The sequence below is a fragment of the Pteropus medius genome, unplaced genomic scaffold (assembly GCF_902729225.1).
Source record: "Pteropus medius unplaced genomic scaffold, Ma_sr-lr_union100, whole genome shotgun sequence".
NCBI classification, from domain to species: domain Eukaryota; kingdom Metazoa; phylum Chordata; class Mammalia; order Chiroptera; family Pteropodidae; genus Pteropus; species Pteropus medius.
The window spans coordinates 18,377,288-18,389,346 of record NW_024345601.1 but is presented as its reverse complement, the minus strand read 5'-3'; positions in this window follow the sequence as shown (position 1 = coordinate 18,389,346).

Below are 12,059 nucleotides of genomic sequence, written 5' to 3'. Positions count from 1 at the left end.
CAGTTGATCCATTGGGTGAACTGGGTAAGTTGACCAAGTTGCATGCATTAAAAGACTATTTCTGACCTATAATATGTATCCTCAAGTCTTTTATGCTCACACATATTCCTCATGCTCCATCTCAGCTTTATGATCTTCTACTTCCTTTTCCTCCACCTGTCCATCCTGTCCTTCAGGGTCCTGTCTTTGACATAGAACCTTGAATACACTCTAGCAACTCTGCCTTCTTTATCCTCTAGCTAAAATCATTCTTTTAATCCTATTTTTAAACCTCATAATTTCATGTGTAGTTGAATCATTTTTGTACTCTGACTAGAAGATGATTTATCAGTTCATCCTATTTATCTTTACAATAGGTCAAATGATGCCAGGAAGAATAACACAACCCAAAGCAACAAACTAATTAAATTGGGAGCACTTATTGGCCTAGGAAGCTAGGAAGGATACCTGGACTTGAGGAAGAGCTGCAAGAACCAAGGCTTCCCCTCATAGACTAACGCCAGGATTCAAATCCCATTATTGTTTCTTTAGAATCCTTACTTTGAAGATATATTTCCTCTAAATGGATAGAAGATACTCTAACAGTTTTGGATTCCTACAGTCAGTCTTTTAACTCCAGTGGAAAGATGGCTTTATTCTCTCAGTATCTGCATATCAAAAAAATCCAAAGCTGAATGTCAACAACAAAACAAATAATGTTTACCTCTTGGACCAATCACTTATTCAGTGAGAAGAGATATAACAAATGGCCAGACTTGGGACATGTGCTCATTCTTATGACCTGAGAAAAGTGGATTAAGGAAGTATGGTTCTACGGAGAGATTGGAGGTGGGGGTAGGACCAATAATGAGAATATGTGCAGATGCGCTAGAACAATACTGAGATAGCAAAGAGCTAATAACTAGCTGAATGGCTTACCCTCTCTATTTCTCAGTGTTCTTCTTTTCCTTCCCATCCAATAGATTTATTGTATCAACTATAATGACATAAGAAAGGCAAACTATTTGAAAACTTTTAGAATGCTATACATAATTAAGGTGTTGACTTATTCCAACTTTTGTTTGTTGACTTTTAGCTTTTGATAATTATTTTTTTTTCGCTTTACCATGACGAAGCCTGTCTTAGATGACTTCTGGATTATTACACATCTGAAGAGGCTGTTTCAAAATAGGAGAATTTCTGCAATGTTGTAATAACAGATAGTTGAATCACAAATGTCATTAAGTCTCTAGTGGTCCTGTTGGAATGTCATTCTCTGCATGTCCCAGGAGAGGGCTGTACTCTGGTCACCTGCTGCTATCTACAATCTCTTGCATAGTAGCTGCCTTGCCTCAATTACCTTGTTTTAAGTGTGAGAGTTACTCTACATCCTGGGGTTCATAGCATATTCTCAAAGTGGACTAGGAATAGCCATCATTATTCCACAAAGCAAGATCACCAAGACACCTATAGATACAAGACGACACAAACTGAAATCTGAAGGTCACATCTGTCAGATGTTAAATCAGAAAGCCAAGGAGGTTGAGAAAACATATTTTAGAGCATGATCTTCCTGACCTTGGTCCTCTCTTGTTTTTACACAATAATCTCTCACTTTGGGACTAATCCATTTATCCATTCCTACATCTGTATTTGTTTGGTTCTTTAAGGTTGAAAGCTGGAGGTATAAACATGTTGCATTTGGTAACATCTTTTTCAAAAATACTCAGAGATGTAGGATGGCAAAGAATTTCAGTGTTTCATCCAGATAGATAATCTTTGGAGCTTCCAGTATTCCAGGACTGGGGTGTGTGGCAGATATTATGGAAAACTAGAGAAATGTGTCAGGATTCTTCAGGAATCACACTATAGGCATATGTATTGCCTTCTCTCTGTACCTAGGAACTCATTTTTACAAAAATTAAACTGATAAACTATTTGGCCACTACACAAAAGAGCAACACCTACTGGGTGAAAACTTGCTCCAAGATATTTAGAGACTGTCTTTCTTTCAAGTGCTAATTCATGACTGAGTTAATACGAAGAGACAAGGTTTGCTATTATTCAATGTGTGAGCCACAGTTGTTTCTGCAACTTCTTTCCTGCAAAAGTAACTGGGCTTGAATACACAATGCAATCTACGGATGATGTATTATAGAATTGTATTCTTGAAACCTATATAATTTTATTAACCTATGTCACCCCAATAAATTTAATTTTTATAAAAAAAGTAATTGGGCTTATGGAAGGAATATGGGGCTTCATTGTCCAGTGGACATCCTTTCTCTAATCCAGAAATCCAGACCTAACTTTCAAAGGGAATAGACTCAATAATGTATGCATGTAATTTACTCATTTATTCACTTCCTGAATAGTACTTAAACATCCCAGGTACTGTTATACTTTGGAAATTGAAAAATCAATAACAGTGTCCTTAGATCTAGAAGAGCTTATAATCAAGTGGAAGAAACATATATGTAAATTTTCATTGTAATTTAATATGTTAAGTGCTGTGACAGATGTATAAATAGAATGTTGTAGAAACACAGAAGGAATGAACTGAACTCTCTGGAGGTGTCTGGAGGGACTAGAATATTCAAGTGATCTGTTTCCTGAAATGTTGCAATAAAAGTAAGTAAAGGGCTATTTAGAACTATTGGCTCAAAACTAAATCTTGAAATAAAGAAGGCAGGATATTCTGCAGTTTAGATGAGTCCAACAATGATGTATCCTGACATCTAACAACTAGGATGATGTCTAATATATATCCAAGCTGAGAAATTTTTGTGAGGCAAAGAAGGCTCTTTTCAAAATTACTCAAAGTCAGCAAGCGTGTTTGGGATGTCTTCCTGCAGATGCAGAATTGAAGACAAAAATTTGAGAACAAGCCATTTATTTAGGAAGTTATTCCAGGAATCACCAGTGGGAGAGTGGAAAACTAAGACAAGGATGGAGAGAAGTCAACAGTAGATACACACCATTCTAGTTACTACCATGGTCAACTGGGGTTCAATCTCACTAAGAAACTGTGAAAATCAATCTAGAATATACCTGAGGAGAAAGGAATTGAGACTGTTTATTCTTCATCTTCTATCTTTCATTGTCTGAGGCCTGTTCCTAGAGGCATAAATAACTACACATTTCTGGCCTGCCTCTTTTTTGAGCCAAGAAAAAGCCATTATAGAGAGAGACTCTTAGATATAGACTTAAATGTGATGCCAAAGTGTGATAGGTGGACACCACTAGCATATGCTATAAGATGTGAACTAAGACTGTCCCAGAAGAACTGGGACCTGTGATCTCCCAACCAATTGGGTATACATGTTTGTCCATCCCCCTTTGAGTTGACTATGAATATGAAGAATTCAAACAATTAAATTTTAGGGAGGTAAATAAAACTTCCATTATTAGACTTCTGCTAAGATCCTCTTCTAACATCTTATACAATTCCACAACTACATAAAAGCTTACTGGATTGCTATGTTCCTTCATTCAATTACATTTGCTCCATCTGTACTTGCTTGGGAAGCCTCTCTAATTACCAAGCACACATTTAATTAAGCACTTTTTTAGTCATTTGGCATGAAGTTGTGAAAGTTGTAAGAGTGAGAATCAGTCATGTGAGACGAATAGCAAAAAAGCATAATAGACCCACCTGTTCAAAATCGGTGCAATAAAATGAATGTCTAAAGCATTAAATATTCCAAGGAACAACTTCCACTTTATTGTTTTACGAAATGGCTTTCAAGTGATCATTAATGCTCTCAGTAATTAATGAACAGCAGATGGAATATGAAACAGATAGGGTCACATTCATCAAGAGATGTTTTCTCCGAGTTAAATGAGGCAGAGCTTGGAAAGTTTTCTCCTCCCTTAGTCTTGGTTCATGGAAGACCCTAAGATCCATTTTTACATACTTCAGAGGAAACCTAGGTGCATGCCTTGACTTCTTTGATACCAAATATGAAATGAAGCACTTTCTGTCCACTTTTCTTCTATTTCTAATACAAGATTCTATGATCTGACCCCAAAAGTCTTCAAGCAATTTTCCTTTTTCCCCTCTAGGTAGAAAGAATAATTTTAAGAATCTAAAAAATTGATGGAAAAAAGAAGAAAGCAGTCTATCTCATGCCATGTTCCTAAATCATGAAAATGAGCTAGTTACTTCATGGATCTCTGCTTGGGAGGGAAGGCATATATTCACAGCTGAAGCATATCACCAGTAATTAATATTTCCAAGTTCTGAGGTTTCTGTAAGGTCCTGAAGGTCAGTGAACCAGGGGCATAACTAGAGAACTTCAACATGCAGGAAGATGATTGAAGATTGAGTACTATGAGATAAGTAGTAAGTCAAAATGCAGTGATTGTTCTGTCGTAAAAGAATAGAAAGATTATTCTTTAGATTTTTCTATAACTTTCCTTGTAACAGAAACTTTGCTAAGTCTCAAAGGAAATGGAGTAAACTCTTTAGTTCTACCAATGTAAACTTTATTTGTAGATTTTGAGGAAGCTAGGTAGAAAAGAGATAAAGATGATCAGTGATGAAGCTAGGGAGGATGGGCTACAGTATAGAAAAGCTCTCCTAAAAAGTAAAAACACATGTGTATGTACATGGATAGCTCAGTTGATTATACGCCAGGTCTTGAGTTTGATTTTTATCCAAACCTGCCAGAAAATTGGAAATAGGGGTTTTGCAAGTTAGAAATGAACCAAATCCTACCATTTAAAACTGATAATATATTGAGCCATTTTCTTACTTGACTTTACTGTGTTCACTCCTAGATCTGAGCTCCTGGTCATGTAGTTTTTATTCATTGAATTACTATTACCCATTATCTTTTCCCTTTAAGGTATCTACATAATGGATCTACCTATGTTAAACTTAAGTCTAACTCTCTGTGGGGAAGATTTTCTTTATCCTTTGAATCCACCTTAATCTCTCCTTCTTCTGAAATATTTTGACATTCATGATTTGTTCCACCTAATACGTGACTAAAATATAGTCTGTTCTATAATACTTGCTATGATTCTATATGCATAACCTTATATCTTCAACTAGACTGTAAGTTCTTTCAGTCATGACTGTGACTTACACTTCTGAATACCCATAACACTGAACGTAGAGTAACATGGACTGTTTGAGTTGGAACAAAGATTAATTTAAAATCTCAGATTTAAAGATTAGGCAACTGAGACTTAAAAAAGAAAAATAACTTGTCCAATATCTTTTAAAGAGTTAGTTACAGTGTCAAAACCGGAATATAAGTTTTCTGACCCAAGTTTAATGCTGTTCTATTACACTAGATAGCTTCCAAGATCTGATAGGTAATGAGACACATTTAATTAAAGTCTTGTAAATTTTTGTGGGCATTCTCCAAAACACAAGGATCAGACCCATCACCTTTTTTGTGGGGAGGCAGGGCATGTTTAAAAGTTGGCAGATTGAGTTTCCCTTGACAGAATATTTAACCTGTTTTGGTTGGAGCAGAGAGTTTTGGTTTTTCTCAGCACTGTCTCTGTTCTTTCATTCTAATAATCAGCAAGAAAGAGGGTAAATGTCATTTCAAGTAAATCACTCTATCCGACCTTGAGACCATCTTTCTGACTTGTCTAGCAGTTAGAAAGTCTACAGATTTGGTGCCAAGTGATAAGTGGAAAAGGTCTAGCTACAACTTGATATTTCATCGAAAATCTTCCTGTCCATTCTAGCTATAATCACTCAGCATTTTCCCAGCAGCACATGAACTTTATTCCAAAGAAAAAGGAACAAACACATGGCAATAGAAGGAAGGGAAAGGATAGACAAAAACATGAAGTGACAATAAAAAAACACCAGTCAAGTCTCTCTTTTGCAGAGTTTATACTGTTCGATGTTCAAACCTGACCCCCAAGCCCCACCCAAATTTAAGTATGTGATGGCTGCCGTATGCAGACACAGGTGTGAGCTGCTGAAAATGCACAGCACCTGCATTTCTGAAACTCTGACAGCAAAGATTAGCCTGAAGGAGTCTTATAAGGATAGTGCCTATTGAGTGTAGGGGCAGAATCTGCCTGAAATTAGTAACAATAGGGATTTACGTGAGTGCTCTGTAAAATTAACAGAATATATTTTTCTTGAATCCTGAACAAATCACAGAGCCTTAATCTTGATAAAGGTTGGTTAATTAATCCTAGACTTGGGAACTTGAAGTGCTTCTAATTAACTCCTTGATTTTAAAATTTGTTTTGGACAAGTATTTTTTCTTTACTCTGGGCTAGGAAGTTATCAGAGATGCCTTTAAACGCTTTCATATTTCTTTCTCTTTTCAGATGCATTCACAAAGTTGGGTTTCTGAACTGTACCAATTTGTAAAAATTAATTCACATAGTAGTGAAAACACTAGGTATCTTTCATGTTTTGAATATGTGTTGTGTACCAGATATAGCCTATCTTCTTACCATCTCTTTCTGTTCTAGTAAACTTAGACCTGTAAATGTCTGATTAATTGTATGCAAGGGATTGTATGCAAAGGATAAAAGATACACAAAAAATATATTAGAAGCTAAAATGCCAACTATATAATGGCTGAAAGAAATGGAGGAAACCATAGTAAAATATGAGAACTTAGTTGGGATTAGGGGTAGTGTTTTAGAATTCTTAAGGGTATTATAAACTTCCCTGCCTGGGATTACCGACCAACAATTATTCGAAGTGTAACTGGAAAAAACTGCATTGTTGCATGCTCTAACTTATGGGAATTTGAAGTAAACAGAAGAAAAATTACCAGTTTATGGATCTGGCAAACATCTCCTCAGGGAGTAACTTATAAAAGCTCAGTATAGCTGTGATTCAAATACTTCTGCAGCTTATCATTTTGTGAGCATCTACCTTGTTCTAGATATTTTGCTAGGTACCCATCATATATCTCTAGTTTGCACAGAAACTTGTTTTACGGATGAAGTTACAGAGTATCGGAGTGATTATGGTGATTGCTTGCACCCATAAAGTTAGCAATTCAAGTTTATCTATATCCAAAGCCTTGAGTATATATCACTACTTGTGTTACAAGATTGTAAGATGTAAAAACAAAATAATTACTGTAAGTTAAAAAGCCAAGATGATGTTATAATTCATCAGAATATATTGTGATTAGCTTTGTGACTTGGGCAATATTTAAGCATCTCACTCTAAAACTAGATCACTAGACTCCATTGAATGTATCCTTACTGGATTTCCCAGTAGGAACACTACAGTACACTACACACACACGCACACACACACACGAACATAGATTCAAATAGAAACATGTTTTCTTATCTCCACATGCAGAATTAAAGATCAGCCTTCTCCCCCAATGCTTTCTAGTTTGCTCGCAAATAATCAGCTTCCCCATAAATATTTAGGAAAGCAAATATCTCAGTTCAACTAGTAATCATAGCAATGTTGCATGGGTTCAAGAAGATTAAAGTTTCTCATTGCAGCATTATGAGCTTTACTTATCAATAAGAGGTTTTTCATTTGCATCTGCTTTTATGTATTTGGGGAGGAGCTACTATATCTTATGCTTACAGAAAGTAAAAAAAAATAAGAATGCTTTCCTTTATAAAGAAAGCATGTGCCTAACTCTAGCTATTAAGAGCTTGTTTTTGGTTTTGGTTTTGGTTTTTTTTGTAAGTTGCTTCCTTCTGATTTGGGGGATAAATTTGAATGACTCCATCTATTATACTTACATCACTATTTGTGTTAGAAAAGGAAGTGTATATGCAGGAGGGCGGGACTGATATTAAATATTTTATATAGCAGACCCTCTATTATCTCTTTACATCATTTTTCATTTCATACTCACAAAATTTGATGATGTTTTATATTTTCAAAACTCTTTTGGTTATAGGCAACAGAAATCCAAATCAAAATGATTTAAACCAAAAGTGGTTTATAAAACAGTCTCATACAACCACAATTGCAGGGGTAGGCTGGCTGCAGACATAGGTGAATACAGGGGCTCAGACACTATCATTAGGACACAGTAGTGCTCTCTGATTCTGGTTCTACACAGTGTCATCCTGGCTAAGTTTTCCAACAGCCTCTCATATCATATTAGCAATGGGCTTCCAGCAGCTCGTCATATATTTATATCTCATCACTCCTAACAGAAAGTAAATTCATCTTTCAGAGTTATTTCATTGAGTACCCAGGCTGAGTCTAACTGGACCAGCTTTGAGCAGGAAACAGTGATAAGGAGAATTAGGTGCTTAATTGCCCAAACCTGCATTCTATTGCCTGTTTAGTGCTGAGGCAAGAGAAACTCTTAACTGAAACACCTGGGCTTATTTTGCGGGAGGGGTAGTTTCTCAGGAAAAATGATCAGAAAACAGGGATAGGATAAGCATAAAATTGCTGGATAATATATAGGATTCTCATTTAAATATAAATTTCAGACAAATAATGAATTATTTTCTTTTAGTATAAGTGTGTTCCAAATATTGCATAACTTTTAGTATAAATATGCCCATGCAATATTTGGGACCTACTTGCACTAAGAAATTATTCATTGTTTATTAGAAATTCAAATGTAAATGGGTGTCCTAAGTATGGCAACTTTAAATAAGCAGAAACAGCAAAGTTCCACTACAAAGGTCCTCTTTTTTGTACCTTTTGCATGAGAATGTTTTAACTCAGAAAATTTTCACACCAACTCCCAAATCATACATAGATTAAATATCTTGGCAGGATATAAACCCATGGCTATCTGATTATAAAGCCCTCCTTTATTTTACTCTCAACCTTCCTCATCCCATGCCCCATAAAATTTGAGGCCCCATGACCTTAGTTCACTAAAACTAAGGAATTAACCTTGGCTTTCAACTTAGTAGTGCTCAGCTGGAATCATTTGAAGTGACCTTTGAGTCATCAACTCTAATTTCAGTAGGATAAGCAAACATTTGCAGCTCACACAATCTGAAGAATTCAAGTTAGCCGATATTCTGTGAAACACACAATTTCCCACCTTCTTGTTCACCTGGCCCATTGAGAGGAGTATTCCAAAGCAGAAGTAACAGTGATCTGGGAAGGGCATAGAGATCACCCAGAAATTAACCTCCATCACACATAGCTTACCAATAAAGAAATACAAAAGGTGTTTGGGAGTGCCGGGAGCTAGAGGGTTCAAACAGTGACAAGAAGAGCTGGCGACTTGGGCTCTATGGAAGAACAGGAAGTTAAAAATCTAACAGAGAGGATTTAAAGAGAACAAAATTCTTGTTTCATTAGCTTTAAGTACATAAAGCAAACAGCAATTTTAGACTTAGTGTTATCACATCAGTGTTATCTGTTTTGTTGTCATTTCAAGAAAATGTATCTAGATTCATTTCATTTCCTGATACAGTATAGTCACATTTTTTTACTACCTCACAAAAATGAGTGTATTAAGATTAACTGAACCTTCTACTTTAATTGCCAATCTTCTTGCTCTGCTTACAAAGTTCCCTCTGAAGACAAAGTACAAAGAGTTAAGAACACAGATGAGGAAAGAGCCAAGAGCATGCCTGTTTACACAGATTTATTAGCTCATTAGGATGGATAAGCTCATATCACTTATGGACACTTGGTCTAGATGAAACCAAAGCAAGCAGTCAATTCAGACAAAATAATAAGACATAATAATAAAATCAATAATTGGATTCAGTTAATGGGTCATTTTGTTCGGTCTACTCATGTTTCCAGAATGATCCAATACCACCAAGTTGACATTACCAAGAGGAAAATAATCATAACTATGACAATACCACTAATACTTATTTAATATTTTGAATGATATGGGTTCTAAATACTTCTATCAGCTTATTTAAAATTTGCAACAATTAGATGAGGTAGATTTTATCTTCACATTTTGCATTTCAGGAGACTGTGGTTCCCAGATAAGTAATGGAACTAGCTCAGTGACAGAGATGGGATTTTAACACAAATATATTCTGTTTCTAAATCTATGCCATTAACTACTGAACCACATTGCCTCTGTAGGCTGCAAAATAAATACAGAAGCAAGGTCAGAAAAATCTTTAAAAAGTCTTTTAAAAATATTTGAAAACATGTTTATTCATATATTGGCTACTCATCAAAATAATTTAAGTAGATGACCTCTAGGATTCCTTTCAAGAAAATAATTGCCTTGAACCTAATATCCTCTCAAGATATCTATCAAACTCTTATCTACACTCTGATACCCAGGCCTCTTGTCTCTGAGCCTGATCTTGGACTTTCCCTGGTCAGCACCTGAAGCTCCCAGCCAAATTCCCTCGGCCTGGAATGGGTACTGCAGCTCTCATCATGTGGAGAATCTTGTGTGACTCTGTGGTTAATACCCTAGATAGAAGGAGGTAAGACACCCTCATTAAACACCACACCCTGGACCTTTGATTTTTCAGCTTTGTTTCTCCTCTCTGAAATATCCTTTTTTATTTCTAGTCCATGATGATCCAGCAACCAGTCAATTTTAATAAACTATTATTCTTCAGGATGTAATTAAAGAACTATCCAGACATATATTTTGGTGGTAAAACCTACATAGGGGCTGGAATTCATTTTTCTTGATGCCTCACAATTTCCAACCTGTAAATATCACCACCACTTAACTGTTCAGGCCACCAAGCCTATCAGATTAGTCAGGTAACCAATTACCTATGCCTATGAGGTTGGGGGATTGTTAGAGTGAAAACGATCAAACCTGACTGAGGACTCACACCCTGTTTAACTCTGACCTTTTTTTGCAGGGTGCTACCACTTCGATTAGCTGTGAGCATTTTAGCAAGAATAGTGGGAGATCCTTTAACCCAGAGGAGAGAGTCTAATATTTAGAATCCTCAGTCCCACGTGATGAGTTTAGAAAATTACATAAAGAGAAACAATTTTTCCATACTTCAAATAATACTTTTATATGTTGATGCCATATTATATGTACGCAAAGCCAATCTTGGCAACATGGACCATGGACAAAGGAAAGAACCAGTTCTGGGAACTGATTCCACGGACTCCTGTTATACTATTGGCTGCTGCTAAAGTAGGAGGTTTTGGTGGGTGAAAGCTGTTTAAAATCTTTAAGACTGTCTAAGTTGTAGATACTTTCTAGAACCTTGTCCAGATTCCTGTGCTTTTGTGATTCTATATTACCTAGTCAAAGAGGAATCTCTTTACCTATAAGCATCTGAGTACTTGTCTTAATCAGCTGAGGCTGCTATAAGAGAATACCATGGTTGGGCCTGGGGAAGCCCTCTTCCTGGTTTGCAGATGGCTGCTGTCTTCTTATTATCACCTCAAGGGGGTAGGAGCGGGAATCTCGTGTCTCTTCATTTTATAAAGGCATTACTCCCATTACAAGGGTCTGCTCTCATAACCTAATTGAACCGTAACTATCTCCTAAAGGTCTTATCTCCAAATATCTCCAAATTCATGTTGGGTAGTAGGGCTTCAACATATTACTTAAGTGGGGAACCCAAACTTTCAGTACTTTTTGTCTTAACCTCATTATCATTATACTCATTTAAAAATATTAAATGTCTGCTAATGTTTCTCTGCCAATAAGAATTCCACTGAGAGGGAACTTTCCTGGGTAATTCTTAAACAGACTGTGAATAACATGTTCTAATCTTTAAAACGACTCTTCAGAGTAAGCATTATTATTCCCTCTTTGCAGGTAAGAAAGCTAAAATGCTGGATGAAGTTTATAACTGATCTAAGATTAAAAAATTTGATAAAGTCAGCAAGATTTCACTCTGAAGAACCAGATCCTGCTTATGTTCATAGCTATGAACAGAAAACCAGTCTTCTGTATTACTGCTAAGTGGGGTAAACTGGACAGAGAATGCAGGGGAAGGAATAGTATGGCATTCCTCCAATGAAGTGTAGCAGAGTCATTGAGGGATTGATTGCTCTGTAGTCTGACCTAGGTTCAAACTGTTTCTGTATTTATTAACTTTGTGACCTAGGCCATTAACCATGTGTTTTTGATGTTTTGACATTTGGGACCTCGCTGACCTTGGAGAGACTGGCTTTCCCAGGTTTAGCCAATTCCTAGAGATAGAGATAATAAAGGACTCACCTGGGA